We start from the raw sequence: 19,269 nt of genomic DNA on the forward strand, positions 1-19,269 counted from the left end.
TATGTGGTCTACAGAGAGGCCACGGTGGACCTCAAACGCGCCATCAGGAGGGCCAAGGCGAGCGCCTGGGGAGAGCTTCTCGGGACTCTGGACAAGGATTCATGGGGGCAGCCTTACCGCATTGTGCTGGGCCGCTTGCGCCCAGCCGCCCCCCCCTGTCACGGTGTCGTTCGACCCCCCCGTTCTGGAGCGTGACGTGGATACCCTCTTTCCGGTAGATCCGAAGGAGGGTCCGCTGCCGCTCCTGCCGACGGAGGCCAGTAACTGGTCCGCCGGCCAGTGGGTCACCAAGGGGAAGCTCGAGATGGCAGTCGGGCGAATGGTGACCAGAAATATGGCACCAGGACCCGACGGCATCCCTGGGCGGGCTCTCGCGTTGGCGCTGCGCGTGCCTGGGTCCCCGGCTCAGGCGGCTGTTCGACGGCTGGGAAAAAGGGAAAGCCCGGGGATTCGCCCTCCGCGTATCGGCCGATCTGCCTCCTCGACGGAGCGGGCAAGCTTTTCGAGCGTGTGCTCGCTGCCCACCTGTCGAAGGGCCTGTCCGACGGGCATATGCAGTTGGCTGGCTGCCAATACGGTTTCCGCGAGGGCCGGTCGACGCGTTATACGATCGATCACGTCCATGCCCTCGCGGACCGGGCGGTCTCCCGGGGTGGGGTGGTGTTGGCGATTAATCTCGACATCGCCAACGCCTTTAACACCCTGCCCTGGGGCACGATCCGGAAGGCGCTCCGAGAACACGGAGTGCCTCCATATCTACGGTTCGTGTTAGCCGACTACCTGTCGGACAGGTGAATCGAGTACCCTGGCAGAGGCGGGGTGCCGATACGTCGGAGGGTCAGCCGAGTCGTGCCCCAGTGGTCCGTTTCAGGACCCCTGTTATAGAACTTGGGGCACGACGCGGTGTTGCGCGGGCTCCTCCCACCCGGTGTCTTTGTAGTCTGCTACGCAGACGACACATTGATCATCGCGGTGGGTCGGGATGGGACCAGGGTCCACAGGCTGGCGGAACTAGCGGCCGCGATCGTGGTCGCGAGGGTCCAGGCTCTGGGGCTTCGGATCTCGCCGCAAAAGGCGGAGGTGGTCATGTTTCATGGGCTTCCTCTTACGCTGCGGGTCCCCTAGACCTGGATCCGCGTGGGTGGTGCGGCCGTCCGCGTCGAGGGCCTAATGAAGTATCTGGGTCTCGACCTGGACGGCCGGTGGCATTGAGAGGGGCATTTCGACCGCCTGATCCACCGAATTGAGGCGGTGACGACCCTGTTGAGTCGTCTCCTGCCCAATCTCGGGGTGGGGGGGGGGGGCGGAAGAGAGTGTCCGCCGCCTCTGCCTGGGGGTCGTGGGATCCATGGCCCTATACGGGTCACCCGTATGGGCGCGCGACCTGGTGGCCTGCCGTCGTGGACGGCATATGGCCATCAGGGTCGCGCGCGGGTATCGCACGATTTCCCACGAGGCGGCAGCCGTCCTAGCGAGGGATCGTCCCCTTTGATTTCCAGGCGGAGGCACACGCCGACGTGTATCGGCATGTGCAAGACTTCCGCCGGAACGGGGGCGATCCGCAGGACGAGGCGGTCGAAGCCTACCGGCGCCAAAGGTGGCAGCTGGCCCGCGAAAAGTAGCGGCGCCAACTCCTGGAGAACGGCGCCGCCCGAAAGAGGACAGTAGCGGCAGTCCTGCCGAGCTTCGATGCTTGGCTGGAACGCAGACACGGGCAACTCACCTACCGGCTCACGCAGGTGCTCACCGGATATGGTAGTTTCGGTGAGTACCTGCACAAGGTGGGGGCGGAGGGGTCGCCCGCGTGCAACCAGTGCGGCGCGAAGCTGGACTCAGCGCAGCACTTGCTGGAGGAGTGCCCGGCCTTTTCGCGAGAGAGGCGGGCACACCGCCTAACTATCGGAAGGGACCTTTCGCTCCCGGCCGTCGTTTCGGCCATTGTCGAGAGCGAGAGGTCCTGGAACGCGGTGTCCTCCTTCTGCGAAACTACGGGTATATGCAGTTGGCTGGCTGCCAATACGGTTTCCGCAAGGGCCGGTCGACGCTTGATGCGATTGATCACGTCCATGCTCTCCCGGTCCGGGTGGACTCCCAAGGTGTGGTGGCGTTAGCGATTAGTATCGACCGGGAGCGCACCGATCCCGCTCGCATAGAGAGAAGGAGGTTGAGGCGGGCCACGGGACGGCGGCTAGCAGCCGCCCCTGCCGCAGGGGGGACTGGTCCCCCCCCCCCAGTAAACCTTCATCTCCTCATGGCAGTCTGCCGCGTAGGGCGGCCCTGCACACGTAGCCGGCGAGTTCAAGCTTTGGGCTTGCCGACTGCCAGCAGGGTCGCCGGGCATGAGGGGGTAGGTTTCGTCGCCCGACGCCCCTCCCCCCACTCCTTTGGAGCATGCCCGGCGCTTGCGCCGCGGGGGGGCTGTTGGCCCCATTGCGGCATATTTTCCTGTGGGTCAGGGAACAGAATACGTCCACAGTAATCCCTGCTTGTCGTAAGAGGCGACTAAAAGAGACAGGCGAGACCGCGGGCTGTGGCACCAGCGGTCAGGTGGGGAGGTATTCACTCCATACTGGAGATGGCAATCCTCCCTTCGTTGAGGAGGGGAGGCGCGGGGGGGGGCATCGGTAGCGTTTGCAAGAGATTCCGGTGCCCCTCCCCAATGCGCCGTGGCCGCCCACCGTGAGGTTTTAGTGGGTATTGTTTTTGATATCAAATCTAGGGGCGAGTCCAACACTACCCCCTCTTTATGAGGGGGCGTGCGTAAACGCATTTCCTTACTTAAAAAAAAAAAAAAAAAAAAAAAAATTGGGTGCCCCCACAGATCGTCACGGAGGGTGAGCAGGAGCTCGTTCCACGCTCTGTACACCCCGTACAGTTCGGCGACTCTTTACTCCGGGCTACCGCCTAAGAAATTGCGGCGCCGAGCAGGGGTATACTAGCGCCCATCTTGGCGCTGAAGGGATGCTACGTCGGAGGTGGGCGTCCGCTGGCGGGTTCGAGACCACAGCCACGTCCATAAGGACGAGCTAACGCTCCATTGGGCCCTTCAGATTATTCGAGATCCGAGGGATCTTCATGATCGACTCCGATCCCTCGAATATCCGAGCGCCCAGATCTGCGGTCGACGCGCGGCACATCTCCGTCGCTAGTTCCTCCTAGTCCATGGGTGACGCGCAGAACTTGTGGACTGGTGGTAGGGGCACCAAAAATTCACCCATGTCTATCTCCCTCCGCGGCTCCCTCTAACGAGACTTCAGCTCCACGAGCTGGCGCTTCACCTCAGCGAGGCCCACACTGTCCCTTGCGGAAGGGGAACGAACCCTTTTTCCCCTAAGCGAGGACCGGTGGGAGGGAGCCGATCGGACAGAGCCACTCGTCCCGTCCGAATCGGCACCGCCGTCATATACGGTCGACGGCACCCCTCCCTTCACGGGGCGTAACTGAGAACCCACCATGCGCTCGAGCCGTATGATCTGCTGAGGCAGCAGGACGTTCTCGCGCACCGTAGGACAAGCAGTCGCCGTGGCGGAAGAGGGACCCGCAACAGACGACTCTTCACCAGTCGCATTGCTGAAAACCGTGGTCTGATGGTCGACCACGGGATTCTCCCAGTCGTAAGATAACGACGCGGTGGAGGCTGGTCGGCCACTACCATCCGCGTTGGTACTGGCGGATCTTACGCTCCCTGCACCGTATACGTGAGTTTCATTAGTGTCCATTAGTCATTATAGGTTACCCCATTGCGGGTGAGCACCATACCCAGAACTCCATCTCTCTTGCCTTAGTCGTCGGTAAGGTATCCGTCCTGTTGCCAGCTCACCGCGTTCGCCCTTCGCATTCATCAAGTCGGTTCTCGCGAGCGAGCGCCGACTACTGAAACGGAAACCCAGAAGCCCCACGAGGAGGTGCGGTGAGTGGTCTTGACCGGACGCAGCCCGCCGTTTAATCGTACCATTTCTATTTTCTTCTCATCCGTTGTAACATTAAAGCGTACGCACTCTTTCTCAAACGTATCAATCCACTGGTTTGCATTTGTATTTTTACTTGTAAATTTTTCTATAACGAATGTCTCAGCGATATGTTTTAAATTCTGAAGTCGATTTTCCTGGGTACTTTGTATGAGTTTCTCAAATAACTTTTCTAATGTATCTGGTTCCTTTTTCTGTGTAGCACTTGATTGTCCTTCACTTACTTCTTCTAAAAATTGCTCTCCGAATATTAAATTACCATTCTCATCCACATATGTTTTTCTTAGTTCATCCGTTAAAGTTATCCACACTCTTCTAAACTGGTATATTTTTGTTAAACTGTTTTTAATTTTACTACAAGTATTGGTTTTTAATATCTCTTTATGTAACCTTACCGATTGGAATTCATTTGGTATTACATACACTTTGTTCTCACACTGTTGTGCCCTGACACTGGATTATTGCAACATATGATCGACCATTACTAATCGAGTAACGACCCGATTATGCCCGGTCAAGAATGTCCGAAATCAGCGATAGACTTTAACGCGAGGACTGCAAGCTTGCAGCACTCACGCCTGGCAACACGACCATATATGGTCATGCCCGATTGCCAATAAAGACTATAAAAACAATAACACCTTGTAAAAGACAGTGCTGAGCACATTTTGAATAAATTCATTGTTGAGAGTACATCGCTGCAGTTACGATCCTTTGACTCATCATCGAACACCGGTGAATTCCAATTCATTAAACGCTCCGAAACCCACGATATCCCAAAACCCTTTAAAAAACGCCTGAAGGAACAACAATTTGGGGGCAGCGGTGGGATATCGTCAAATCTAACGGTTCGTGAAATACAACTTCATTGAAGATCGTCGAGTCAAGAGTCAACACTGACAAAGTACTGGTTCATTGCGGGCAACGCCAAACGTAAAAGGACTACCGTTTTGCTACCGAGTTGTCATCAAGGAGCTGACTCTGGACATGCTCTGAGAAGGCGTACATCAGCCCAAAACGGCAACCCGGAACCAGTAGCTGGTGATGACAACACGACCAAACGACGCCCAAGAACTGATCTGAGTCTTACGTATTCAAAAACTCTCCGTTTTTAGAAGCTCGCGTTCTTTAATTTTATTTTATCTACCCTTTTGGAATTTGGAGCTCGGTCTAACTGGAGTGCATCCTGCAGCTGCATCCTCTTAATATCATCTTTGACTCGCCTTGAGTGGAATTCTTCCTAATCTACCCTTTTCCCAGGGCACACAGCTGGCGACCTCAGAGCAACGAAAATCCTAACCGCCAAATTTCCTAATATGGAAATCATTGGCGGTTTCCCCACCTACATTTAGGGGTATATAAACCCACGATTTTCGTTTCTCGGGGGCTAGTACGAAAGAGTTACTCGTTCGAGACACATTGATCGTCTGTAGAGTAGTACTCTACTGAGATCGGGCTGCAGTTCTTTTCGATCATCGTTACCATATATCCGCGAAGACGGTTTTAAAATCTATTACGGCCATAAAAGTACTCTCGACCCCCGCATCGCCAGTGCGTCAACACCGCGCAATACTTAGGTAATTAAATTCATACACTAACCGCGACAACACAACACTGCGCAATTGTAATTAGTCTACTTATTTTTGAATATATACTATTTGTGTAAACTTAAAAATCTGTAAGATCAATCATCAAACCTTTACTTTGAAATCACCAATCCTAGCCAGTGTAACGATCCCACAACATAATAACTTTACCGCTCGAGTTATTTCTCTATTAAATTAACAAGTTGCGAGGCTTTATTAACGACGCGTGTTACATTTTAACGATACGATTTAGCCACTGTGTACTCAACCCGAACTCCTAAACTTTCTCTTTTTTTTTACGTCAGGAAATGCGTTTACGCACGCCCCCTCATAAGAAGGGGGTAGTGTGGGACTCGCCCCTTGATTTGATATCAAGGGGAATATCCACTAAAACCTTACGGTGGCCGGCCACGGCGCATTGGGAAGGAGCACCGGGATCTCTTACGAACGCTACCGGTGCCCCCCCCCACCCCGCCACTCCACCCCGCCCCACCCCAACGAAGGGAGGATTGCCATTTTCGGTGGGGAGTGAATACCTCCCGCTGGTGCCACAGCCCGCGGTCTCGCCTGTCTCTTTTAGTCGCCTCTTACGACAAGCAGGGATTACTATGGGTGTATTCTGTTCCCCGACACACAGGGAAATATGCCGCTATGGAGCCAACGGCCCCCCGCGGCGCAAGCGCCGGGCATGTTCTAACGGTGGGGGGGGGGGGGGGCGTCGGGTGAAGAACCCCCCCCCCCATGTCCGGCGGCCCTGCTGGCAGTTGGCGAGCCCAAAGCTTGAGCTCGCCGGCTGCGTGTGCAGGGCCGCCCTGAGCGGCAGACCGCCAGGAGGTAGTGAGGGTTTACGGGGAGGGGTGGGGGGGGGTGGGGGAACAGTCCTCCCCACGGCAGGGGCGGCTGCCAGCCGCCGTTGCCTGGCCCGCCTCAACCTCCTCCTTTCTATGCGAGCGGGATCGGTGCGTTCCCGATCCCGCTCGTCATCCTCCTTCCGCGAGACAGTAGTCTCGCAGAAGGAGGACACCGCGTTCCAGGACCTCTCGCTCTCGACCATGGCCGAAACGACGGCCGGGAGCGAGAGGTCCCCTCCGATAGTGAGGCGGTGTGCCCGCCTCTCTCGCGAGAAGGCCGGGCACTCCTCCAGCAAGTGCTGCGCGGAGTCCAGCTTCGCGCCGCACTGGTGGCACGCGGGCGACCCCTCCGCCCCCACCTTCTGCAGGTACTCACCGAAACTACCATATCCGGTGAGCACCTACGTGAGCCGGTAGGTGAGTCGCCCGTGTCTGCGTTCCAGCCAAGCATCGAAGCTCGGCAGGACTGCCGCTACTGTCCTCTTTTGGGCGGCGCCGTTCTCCAGGAGTTGGCGCCGCTACTTTTCGCGGGCCAGCTGCCACCTTTGGCGCCGGTAGGCTTCGACCGCCTCGTCCTGCGGATCGCCCCCGTTCCGGCGGAGATTTTGCACATGCCGATACACGTCGGCGTGTGCCTTCGCCTGGAAATCAAAGGGGACGACCCTCGCTAGGACGGCTGCCGCCTCGTTGGAAATCGTGCGATACCCGCGCGCGACCCTCATGGCCATATGCCGTCCACGACGGCAGGCCACCAGGTCGCGCGCCCATACGGGTGACTCGTATAGGGCCATGGATCCCACGAATCCCAGGCAGAGGCGGCGGACCCTCTTTTCCGCCCCCCCCCCCCCCCGAGATTGGGCAGGAGACGACTCAACAGGGTCGTCACCGACTCAATTCGGTGGATCAGGCGGTCGAAATGCCCCTCTCAGTGCCACCGGCCGTCCAGGTCGAGACCCAGATACTTCATTAGGCCCTCGACGCGGACAGCCGCACCACCCACGCGGATCCAGGTCTAGGGGACCCGCAGCGTCAGAGGAAGCCCATGAAACATGACCACCTCCGCCTTTTGCGGCGAGATCCGAAGCCTCAGAGCCTGGACCCTCGCGACCACGATCGCGGCCGCTAGTTCCGCCAGCCTGTGGACCCTGGTCCCATCCCGACCCACCGCGATGATCAATGTGTCGTCTGCGTAGCAGACTACAAAGACACCGGGTGGGAGGAGCCCGCGCAACACCGCGTCGTGTCCCAAGTTCTATAACAGGGGTCCTGAAACGGACCCCTGGGGCACGACTCGGCTGACCCTCCGACATATCGGCACCCCGCCTCTGCCAGGGTACTCGATTCACCTGTCCGACAGGTAGTCGGCTAACACGAACCGTAGATATGGCGGCACTCCGTGTTCTCGGAGCGCCTTCCGGATCGTGCCGCAGGGCAGGGTGTTAAAGGCGTTGGCGATGTCGAGATTAATCGCCAACACCACCCCACCCCGGGGGACCGCCCGGTCCGCGAGGGCATGGACGTGATCGATCGCATAACGCGTCGACCGGCCCTCGCGGAAACCGTATTGGCAGCCAGCCAACTGCATATGCCCGTCGGACAGGCCCTTCAACAGGCGGGCAGCGAGCACACGCTGTAAGAGCTTGCCCGCCTCGTCGAGGAGGCGGATCGGCCGATACGCGGATGGCGAATCCGCGGGCTTTCCCTTTTTCGGGATAAGGACCATCCGGGTCTGCTTCCAGGCCAGCGGAATCCGCCCCGACTCTAGGCAGCCGTCAAACAGCCGTTTGAGCCGGGGACCCTGGCACGCGCAGCGCCAAATCGAGAGCCCGCCCAGAGATGCCGTCGGTCCTGGTGCCGTATTCCTGGCCACCATTCGCCCGACGGCCATTTCGAGCTCCCCCTTGGTGACCCCCAGGCCGGCGGACCAGTTACTAGCCTCCGCCGGCAGGAGCTGCCGCGGACCTTCCTCTGGATCTACCGGAAAGATCTCGTCGCTCCACTAGTAAGCTGCCCGCCTCGGGAGCTTCCTGGCTCGGGGCATGGCGGCGTCGCACGCCGCCGTCAATGACTCCCAAAACCAGTCAGCTTCCCGATCGACGCCCGCGACCGGTCCAGCCGGAGCATCCGGTTAGGACGCGGCGAGGGCGACCGCTATCAGGGCGTCCTTCTCTAAGCGCGTCAGCGCCCATCTGCGCGGGGCCGCCGGTTAAGCAGCCGGAGGTCCGCGCTCGCCGCCCACTCCAGCACTGCCCGACCCCTCGCGTCCGTTGTTGGGCCACCCTACGCCGTGGACTTGGCGTTGAAGTCGCCCAGCACGAGCGTTTGGGCTACTGGAGAGCGGGACAATGCGTCCCGGACACCGTCCAGTAGCAACTCGAATGCCGCGAGGAGGGCACTCGGAGGGGCGTAGACCCCGATCAGGGCCAGGCCGCCGCACTCCGCCCTGACGAACACGCGGAGGGCCGCGGTGTCGCCGCCCACTATCACCACGCAGTCCAACGCGTTGGCCACCCAGTTCGGGCGGTCGGCGACACGGTATGGGTGCGCGGCGACCGCCAACCCCACACCTAACTCGGCCAGGCAGTGGACAAATAAGTACTGCGCCCTGGTCGAGTGGTTGAGGTTGGCTTGGAGGATCCGGACCGGGGGCATGAACTTTAGGCCATGTCCATGGCCTCGCCTGGGCCGGATCTTCCCTTCATCGCAGCGGGCGATCTCGCCCGCAGCGCCTCAGCCGGCGCCAGCGTCGACGAATCTGCGCCGGTCGATTGACCAGCGTAGATTCTCCCGAACTCGGGGTCGTCACGCGCGCCTTCCTCCCCTGCTTTGGCGGTGGAGGGGCACATTTTTTGGTCCCGAGCCGGTGGTCGGCTGGCCTGCCCAGGTCAGCACAGACCGGGCAGCGCAGGGGCGCCGTGCACTCTCGTGCCCCGTAGCCCGCACCGGCGCACCTTTAGCAGCGGTCCGCGCGGTTCACCTCGAGGGGGCATTTCTGCCGCACGTGCTCGAGCTCCAGGCACCTTAAGAATCGGAGTGCTTGCGCGGGCAAAGCCTCCACTCGGACGGACGATCAGCAGACGAACAGGCGGCCAGCCGCCAGGAGGGCCCTCATGGCAGCCGCCGGGCAGCAGTGTCAGACGGTGCCCAGCCCGGACCTGGAACCAGATGATGCCGTTTTGGACCTCGTCCACCAGGCACCTGGTTACCGCGGCACCTGCCGCCGCCACGCCGTCGGCCGTGACGGATTTGTCCAGGCCGCTAACCCGCGCCTCGGCGGATTTAATCGGCCTGGACACCCTCATGTCCTTGCCGGCGAACAGCTCCGCCAGGCGACCGGCCAGGCAGTCCGCCCCGGCAGCGCTGTCCGGGCTCGGGATCTCCAGAATGGAGAACCTGGTCTGCCCCTTGCGGTACCGGATGCCGGTTACCTCGACATCCCGTAACCGCACGCCAGCGACCGCCTTTGCCATAACCTCTGAGTAGGTCATGGCGCTGCCCGAGGCGACGATGAGGGTTACCGCCGCCCTCTTCGGCGCACGCGCCGGACGAACCCGCGGCACGGCCGGAGCTCCAGCCGGCCGCGCTCTGCGAGAGCGAGAGCGAGAGCGTGCCGCCCCCACACGCCTCTCCTCGCGTCCGAGCACCTTCCACCATGTCTCAGATGCAGGACGCGTCAGGGAGGGCACGACAGACGCAGGCGGAGGCCTCACCCGAAACGCTGCCTGGGCAGCCGCGGCACGGGGCCGGTCTCGGCTCGGCTAGGCCGGAGCAGGATGGGCGGCGGCGCCACCCGCTTGCTTCTTCCCGCTCCTCTTCCTGCCTCTCTTCTTTTTCGCGGGCTCCCCGCTGACTGTCCCGGGGCGGCTCCCCACCGCCGAGGGGCTAGTTTGAGAGGGACCCGCAGGAGGGCGCGGCACAACCCGCGGCCCGTGGTACCCGCTGCGGAACCTCGCTCGCGGCAGCCACTAGCGAGACCGCCCCCAGGCGCGTCGCGTGGCGCATCTCCATCTCGCCGCAGAGGCGACGGATGAGGCCCTCGACGTCTACGCCCGGCGCAAGGGTCGCGCCGCCCATCGCAGGCTTTCGCGACGGACCTGCGGGCGCAGGCCTCGAGGCAGCAGGCCGACTCGACCTCGCAGTCGAGGACGCACTCGGCCCCGAACGGTGCACCGGCACCGATACCGCCGGATCGACGGGCGGCGGCACCGACGGCGCCGCGGCAGGCGCTACCGGGCCCCGCGCAAGCTGGGCTTCCAGCTCGGTCACGCGGGCTCTGAGCTCGGCAAACGTCTGCTCCAGCTCCACCTCCCGGGCCGAGGTCTTGACGCGTTTTGCCTGTTCGACGGCAGCGTGTCTGATGGTGGCCGCCGCAATTCGCAGCTGGCGCACCATCGGCCCCTAAGGTTGTTGGAGCGTTTCGCAACACTTAGGACCGTCTCCGAGCTCTCGAAAATCGGAGAGCCCAGTTCGGCGGTCGGCGCGTGGCGCATCTCCGCCGCCAGCTCCTCTTCGCCCTTGAGGGGTTTGCAGGAACTGGAGATCCGGACGGAGGACACTAAATGGTCCACGACGTCCATCGCCAGGCGCTCCTCCCTCTCGCTGGGCCTTCCCTTAGCGTCGGCGACGCCGACACAATCCCCAGCAGTAGAGGGTCGACCTCGCTTCCTCCATAGCGGCGACTGCAGGGAGCGCGCCGACTACACTGAGCTGACTGACCCGTCGGAGTCAGCGCCGGTGCCGGACGCGTCTGTAGCCGCCAGGAGGCGGCCGGAGCGGAGCTCCTGCCCCTCCACCCTCTCCAATTGTACGACGGGCTGCGCAAGAAGCACGTCCTCGCGCACCCTGACGCCGGAAGACGCTACAGCGGAGGAGGTCTCCGCTTTAGACGTCTCTTTACCAGGCGCATTGCTGAACCCGGGGGCCTGATGGTCCACCCCGGGGTTCTCCCAGTCGTAAGATAACGACGCGGGGGAGCCTGGTCGACTACTCCTCACTGCGCCGGTATTGAGGGATCCGACGCCCTCTGCACCGTAAACGCTTAATCCTCGTTTGTCTATGGTCATTATCAAAGCACCCCATTGCAGGTGGGCGCCGTACCCATGCCTTCAAACTTGCCATATCGTCAACAGAGGATCCGCCAGATGCCAGCTTACCGCATTTGCCCTCCGCATCCAGCAAGTCGGTTCTCGCAAGCGAGCGCCGACTCCTGAAGCGGAGACCTAGGAGCACCACGAGGAGGTGAGTGGACTTGACCGTACGCAGCCCGCCGACTTCGTCGAAATTCCCTGCCTAGGAGGACGCCGAAGCGCCACCCTGGTGTAAGAGAATATCAGCTAGGTCGTGGTATTTGACCCGACCTGGAGGTTTGTGGAAGAGGCATGGTGACCTCGACCAACTGCCCCAGTGCCAGGAAAGCGTGCGTTCAGCCTCATGCTCCCGCCCGAACTCCTAAACTTAACCTATCTTGCAGTTACCTTTTACTGGGAGACACCGATTCCTGCTAGCTATCTGACTTCGCGCCAGAGTCGCTGCACTTTTTCCAACAGCCTCACAGTTCGAACCTTACTCTACGATTACCCTTTACTGGGAGATACCAATTCCCAGCAGCTACCTGACTTCGCGTCAGAGGCGTCTGCGTTTGTCTCTAATAACCAAGACAACCAAACACCTTATCCTACGGTTACCCTTCACTGGGAGATACCGATTCCTACAACGATCTGACTTCGCGTCAGAGTCGTCTGCATTATCTACTCTATCCTCAAATCTTCGGCTCCATTGATACATACTAATTAATCGTATTGGCCCAATTCTCGAATCCACCCCACTCGCAGTGCTCACACGCGCGTCGCTATCGTCCTGGCTCATAACAGAACTGGTGACAGCGGTGGAATACGCTATTATGGGATTGCTATACGTTTAGGCTTTGATGAAACAGACTTATTTAAGTGTTATTGATAGGTCGTGTCGCTAACTTTTATTTAAATTATACACAATTACGCTAGTGACAATCTTCATTTGTTAACTTTTGATTAATGTACTAGTTTTCGCTAGTTACAGTCATACAGTTAGTTACATTTCATTGGTAATATACTAGTTTTCGCTGGTTAATCCACGTATTAAATTATATATACTAGTGTTCGCTAGATACGTTAATTAATAATCGATTGAAAATGGCTCAAGCAAATGTGTCGACAAATGACATAATGAACTTGGCAGCTTCTCTCGCAAACTCTATGTCACTACTGACGCAACGGACGTGTATACAAAACATTAGATCGACGATACCGACTTTCGATAGAGAGAATTCACCTTTAGCGAATTTTGCGCAAAGTGTTGAAGACGGGTTAACCTTGATTCCTGAGGGTTCGGGAGCCGAGTATCTCAGAATAATTCTAACGAAACTCATCGGCCTGGCGCGTAGATGTACATTAGAGCATCAATTTCAAAGTATCAGCGCGTTAATAAAATATTTAAAGAAGAGATTTGCTCTGGAAAAGAGTCTATCGTATTTCCAAGTGGAGATCGCTAATCTACGTATATACGAAGAGGAAAGCCTACAGAAATACGTCGATAGGACTAGCCATTTGGTTTACTGTACGCGCGGAGCTATCCGGGAAAAATACCGGAACAATGCGGAACAGTTCGTTAAAGAAATGGAAACGGACGTTCTGGAAAATTTCATTGACGGGTTATCGGATCGGATATCCTGGAGAGTGTCGGCTCAGAACAGGAGCATAAAAACTCTTGAAGAAACTTACGACGCCGTGCCACAGATAGACAGGAAGCTGAGGAATCGAAGACAGATCCCTCGAAAAGAATCACCAACACGGTGGTCTCGTAAAGATCACCATTCGGAAGATGTTCATTATCGCGAGCGACAAGTGTCGTACCCACAGTCTCCGTCACCAAGTAGGTACAACAGACACAGCGAGCGGTATCCCCGAACATCTGGTTTTGAAAACGAACGAGAAGGGCAGCCACGTGCAGCGGCTTGGACCTTGCGTCAAAGGAGTCCGTCGGTGTCACCTTCCGACCGTTTTCGATCATATGGCAACAATGAATGTACTCTGCGGTACAAAAAGGCATGATAGGAAGTCATGTAAGAAAGATCCACGTAGTCTAAAATATAAACGAGAAACGCGTGATTCATCCGTTGAATCAAACGGTTCTTTAAACTTCGATCGCGCTCGCCATACCGACGACACTGTGAACGAACGCGAACAAGCTGGTCAAAAGACAATACGTTTCAGGGAAAAACCCTCCTTAAACAAACACTTGCACCACTAATCAAAACAAAGATCCCAGAACTGGAATCAGGCACGGGAGAGTTTTTAATTGATGGTGGAGCCGCTATCAATTTAGTCGTTCTGAACGTCCTAAGAGAAAGGCAAAAATAATTTCCTGGGAAGAAATTGAAATAACCGGTTTAACTTCAACTCCTATTCACACTTTAGGAACAACAATCCTCCATATTCACGAAATCCCTGCATTTTTCTACATAGTAAACGAACTTGCAATAGAAGCCTATGGATTAATCTGAAGTCCATTCCTGAAGCAAGAAGAAGTCGAAATTTCCTATTTCCATGGAACGATGGTATTAAAAAATAAACCCATTAAACCTATACGTTTTTCAAATCATCATGATTTACTCGATTCTAGAAGGTCAAATTTTCCAACCAAACATTGCCTCGAAGCGCGAACGAGACATGCCCGTTTGGACTCCGTCCTATTGGACTCGTCCCGATTGGACTATTCCGATTGGACGCGTTCCTCTTCGACTCCGTGCCGATTGGGCTCGTGCCGGTTGGACGCTGTTCCCAATTGGACGCTGTTCCCAATTGGACGCTGTTCCCAATTGGACGCTGTTCCCAATTGGACGCTGTTCCCAATTGGACGCGTTCCTTTTCGACTCCGTGCCATTTAGACACGTTCCTTTTCGTCTCCGGGCGATTGGACTCATGTTGACTTGGAATCGTGACATTTATAAGCCGTAAATATAGTGCGTATAATAAACATTGCTTTTTCAATGCTACTTATGGTGGTATAGTATTGTGATCTATATAGTTAAATATGGTTTGAAATTTATTAAATTTGGATCTGATACAAAATGTTACGTGATTTGTTTATAACTTGTGTGTGATATTATTACGTGGTTTTACAGAAGCGAATAGGTAACGAAAAAGTTTCCGTGTCACCGTGGAAAAAGAAATCTAAAAATTCTGTTTGTATGTGCATATCATAATACAAATTTAGGTAAATGTTTATTTTGTCGAAATAGGAATTATCTGTATACATCGTTTGACAGATATAGGTTAGAGTGAGGGATAGTTTACTGCCTGTTATTAATACAGTCAGACATAATTCTACCAGATTCTGCAAGGAGTTATGAACAGGATACAGTATTGTTGCCTTGTATTACATATGTCCATGCATTAGATCCATAGTACACTTTACCAATGCAATATGGCAATGTACTTCTATACCGCTATCTTTTTAATGTGATACTTACCTATTTCCAACAAGAAGTGGACCATAAAGCATCCTTCAATGAGAAAGTAAGTAAAATCCACAATTAAAAGTAAATAGTGCTTACCATTATTTGATAAGTAGTTTTCTGTGCTTAAACTATGTGTGCTAACTATGTGTAGTAAATAGTTGGCAAGTTGAAATACGATATCCTAACACAGTGCGCAGTGAATGAAATTAAGTGATCTATATATAAAGATTGTATACCCGAGAAACTAGTCTAGCCCCTTAATAGTAATTCTTAATGTTCTACACATCCAGAATAAACATAATATATAAAAGATGTACAGTTTCTATTGTAATGCTTGGACAAATGGTAAGAATGCAATTTCTTATTTGCACTTTTTCTGTATTATATAGTATAAGGTACAGTTCTCATTATCTTCTTCTATCTTTAAATAAATACTTGATTACTTAAAATTTATATATCCAAAAAATGTTATAATAATGAGATGGTTATTTAATTGATAGAAGAAATGAAAGGGAAAGGAGGCAATAAGAGCGAATACATACAATTCATATGGAATTACTTTATTAATTACAAACATTTATTCATTCCATGCATGCATTAATGATTAATATAAATACGTGAAAATTTATTTCTAATCATACTAACGTAGATCACACCGCATCATCTTGTTCTTCAATAATCTGTAACACATAGACGAAACCATATTTTAATCGCACATTAACATAGGGTTTAAAATAAAAATGGAAATTACAATTTTCATATGAACACTACATACAGATCCTTCCGTTGTACTCTCAAGCAGATCGTAGTATTTCAACTGCGTAATTGGAATAGTCTACACTAACGTACATCACATCACATCATCTTATGCTTCAATAATCTGTAACACATACAAACCATATTTTAGGTACAAATTAACGTGGAGTTTAAAATAAAAATAGAAATCATAATTTTCATATACACATTATATATGGATCACTTAACTTAATTTCTTCTGTTGTACACTCCGTCTTGTTGTAGTATTTTTTTAATTTAACTTGCTACTTTTCCTTCTTAAACCAACCGATTCATCCCTTCATTTCCTCTTAATTTGGATGACTGTAACTGTCTAGATCAATCGAAGACTGTAGAAACAGAAAATGCACAAAAATGTACAACGATACTGCATATATACTTTAAGCATACAAAACTACTTATCAAATAATGGAAAGCACTATCTACTTTTAATTGTGGATTTTACTTACTCTTTTGTTGAAGGATCCTATATGGTCCTAAAAAGATAGCAGCATTGAAGTTCATTGTCATGTCGCACTGACGACACTATCGCACTATTAATACAGATCAAAGTGCAAAACGGCTTTTTCTTGTAAATCACCATTAGACACCAGCTGATCATCAACAACATATCACAGGACTCGAGTAATGGGACCTTCAAATATACAATCCCACTAAAAAGAGTTCCGTGTCACGTTCATTGATCTGATTTATTATCATCTTAATCATCCTTGAAAAATCAATCATTTTCTCCTCGGTTATTATCTATTTTTGCCTTACGTACACAGATAACTACATCCAAATTAATATTTTAAATATACAAAACCCAATATTGACATAAAAATTATAGCGTTAAAAATTCAATACTTCCGGCAAAGTTTCAAATATAAAGTCTATAAGCAAAATAGTGTATAAGCATAATTTTCATACAATCTTTATATATAGATCACTTAATTTCATTCACTGCGCACTGTGTTAGGATATCGTATTTCAACTTGCCAACTATTTACTACACATAGTTAGCACACATAGTTTAAGCACAGAAAACTACTTATCAAATAATGGTAAGCACTATTTACTTTTAATTGTGGATTTTACTTACTTTCTCATTGAAGGATGCTTTATGGTCCACTTCTTGTTGGAAATAGGTAAGTATCACATTAAAAAGATAGCGGTATAGAAGTACATTGCCATATTGCATTGGTAAAGTGTACTATGGATCTAATGCATGGACATATGTAATACAAGGCAACAATACTGTATCCTGTTCATAACTCCTTGCAGAATCTGGTAGAATTATGTCTGACTGTATTAATAACAGGCAGTAAACTATCCCTCACTCTAACCTATATCTGTCAAACGATGTATACAGATAATTCCTATTTCGACAAAATAAACATTTACCTAAATTTGTATTATGATATGCACATACAAACAGAATTTTTAGATTTCTTTTTCCACGGTGACACGGAAACTTTTTCGTTACCTATTCGCTTCTGTAAAACCACGTAATAATATCACACACAAGTTATAAACAAATCACGTAACATTTTGTATCAGATCCAAATTTAATAAATTTCAAACCATATTTAACTATATAGATCACAATACTATACCACCATAAGTAGCATTGAAAAAGCAATGTTTATTATACGCACTATATTTACGGCTTATAAATGTCACGATTCCAAGTCAACATGAGTCCAATCGCCCGGAGACGAAAAGGAACGTGTCTAAATAGCACGGAGTCGAAAAGGAACGCGTCCAATTGGGAACAGCGTCCAACCGGCACGAGCCCAATCGGCACGGAGTCGAAGAGGAACGCGTCCAATCGGAATAGTCCAATCGGGACGAGTCCAATTGGACGGAGTCCAAACGGGACACCCCCAACTCATAATCACCTCTACATCGGGGAAGCAGCAGTAATGAACAATAAAGGAAAATGCCACGTAATGGCAAAAACACTAGTCGTCGAAATGGAAATAGAACCAGATGAAATAGAGCCTTACGACATCGTATACACATCAAATGATGATTTTTATCCAGACGTAGAACATCCATTAAAATTCAGGACACAGAAACAAAGAATTCAAGAAATTTTAAATACGTTAGATTCTAGACATTTAAATACAGAAGAAGTTTCTCCCGCTACAGATTTAGTCAAGGAATTTTCCGATCGATTTCTCCTTCCAGGAGATAAGCTCGGAAAAGCCGCTAGTTTTAAACATTCAATTCACACGATAGACGAAATTCCAGTCAACACCAGGCAATATCGTTACCCACCAATACATCAAGAGGAAATTCAAAAACAAGTCAGTGCACTATTATCACAAGGAATAAGTACTCCATCCAAATCTCCATATAATTCACCACTGTGGATTGTGCCGAAGAAACCTGATTCACAGGGAAAGAAACAATATCGGTGCAATTCTCGAATCCACCCCACTCGTAGGGCTCACACGCACGTCGCTATCGCCCTGGCTCGTAACATGAGGATCACCGACATCGAAGGAGAAATTCTGGATACGGTCATCCGAGGATATTTAATTCCGGACCATCTTTCGAAGTCGGGCATCTGAAGCTAACGGGAGTTCGAGGAAAAGCAGTCAATAGCAGTCCGAGGACCAATTGACAGCGAGAGCAAAGCATCTACCAGCAAGCAGCCGAGTGCAGTCCGAGGACCACCGGGACGCGGAACAACGACATCCACAGCATGCAGGTAACTCTACTGCTGTAAGTCCTAACTCGCATGTATCATAACAAATTGTAAACCAGAATCTTGTATGTCGGAACAAGGTAACGATATAGATCGTTTTCGATTACCATATACTAGAGTCATTTCGAGATCGTCTGAATCAATATTTGACAACTATTTAAATTAAAGCCGTCACGTCGACTTCACTTTTTTCCGACTCAGCGATAACATTTCGTAGACGCAAACGCGCACCATCCATACACTTTGATTTCGATTCATTAAGCGGCAGTTGAAACTTTGAACACGTAATTAGGGAAAGAGGATTCCTTATAGAAGAACACGATTTTAGTTGATTGCAAACAGAAAATATGGTATCTAACGTACTAAACAGCCATGTACTATTAAAAGAATTGAGGGAAACGTCTCCCACAAAAGTGTTAGCATTCATCGGTTCGTGTATGCTAACATCAGAGTTAACGACACCAGACAATCGACCACTTCTATTGCGAGCTATTTTAACTACAAAACTAACTGGCAAAGTGGCAATGGAATTAAGATGCCGCGAGATAAACAACCTTGAGACACTCAAAACAATATTACTTTCTTTATATACGACAAAACGAATTTAATCATTGTAGACAGCGAGATTACGAAGCCGTAAGAGAATTTGCTGCCAGACTAGAAAAACTGACAGTAGAATTAACAGAACTCACAATTAATTCAACAAATCGTAATGTAACAAATCAAGCCCTGTCAAGATGCATCTGTTACGTATGCACACCCGTTCTTTTCGAAGATCGCGTTCATTTATTTCATCTACCCCTTGGAATGTGGAGTCTGGTCTTACCGAAGTGCACTCTGCAGCTGTACCATACTTTTCTCAGAATTATCTTTTAAT

At 52.0% G+C, this 19,269-nt stretch overlaps 2 long non-coding RNA genes across 3 annotated transcripts; one reads left to right on the forward strand and one right to left on the reverse strand.

Moving 5' to 3' along the window:
* Positions 1 to 16,331: 16,331 nt before the first annotated feature.
* LOC128886451 (uncharacterized) lies at positions 16,332 to 17,562 on the reverse strand. 2 transcript variants are annotated; one of them, XR_008459832.1, is made up of 3 exons: positions 17,163 to 17,562; positions 16,779 to 17,028; positions 16,332 to 16,406 (listed from the first exon to the last, which is right to left on the reverse strand). It is a non-coding gene; the product is annotated as an uncharacterized LOC128886451 (long non-coding RNA). The 2 variants fall into 2 exon arrangements; XR_008459831.1 differs by having other exon boundaries at positions 17,109 to 17,562.
* Positions 17,563 to 17,722: 160 nt separating this feature from the next.
* Positions 17,723 to 18,518, forward strand: LOC128886460 (uncharacterized). Its single transcript, XR_008459841.1, has 3 exons — positions 17,723 to 17,783; positions 17,870 to 17,988; positions 18,067 to 18,518. It is a non-coding gene; the product is annotated as an uncharacterized LOC128886460 (long non-coding RNA).
* Positions 18,519 to 19,269: the final 751 nt, after the last annotated feature.

This window comes from Hylaeus anthracinus, unplaced genomic scaffold (assembly GCF_026225885.1).
Source record: "Hylaeus anthracinus isolate JK02 unplaced genomic scaffold, UHH_iyHylAnth1.0_haploid 11982, whole genome shotgun sequence".
Lineage (NCBI taxonomy): Eukaryota > Metazoa > Arthropoda > Insecta > Hymenoptera > Colletidae > Hylaeus > Hylaeus anthracinus.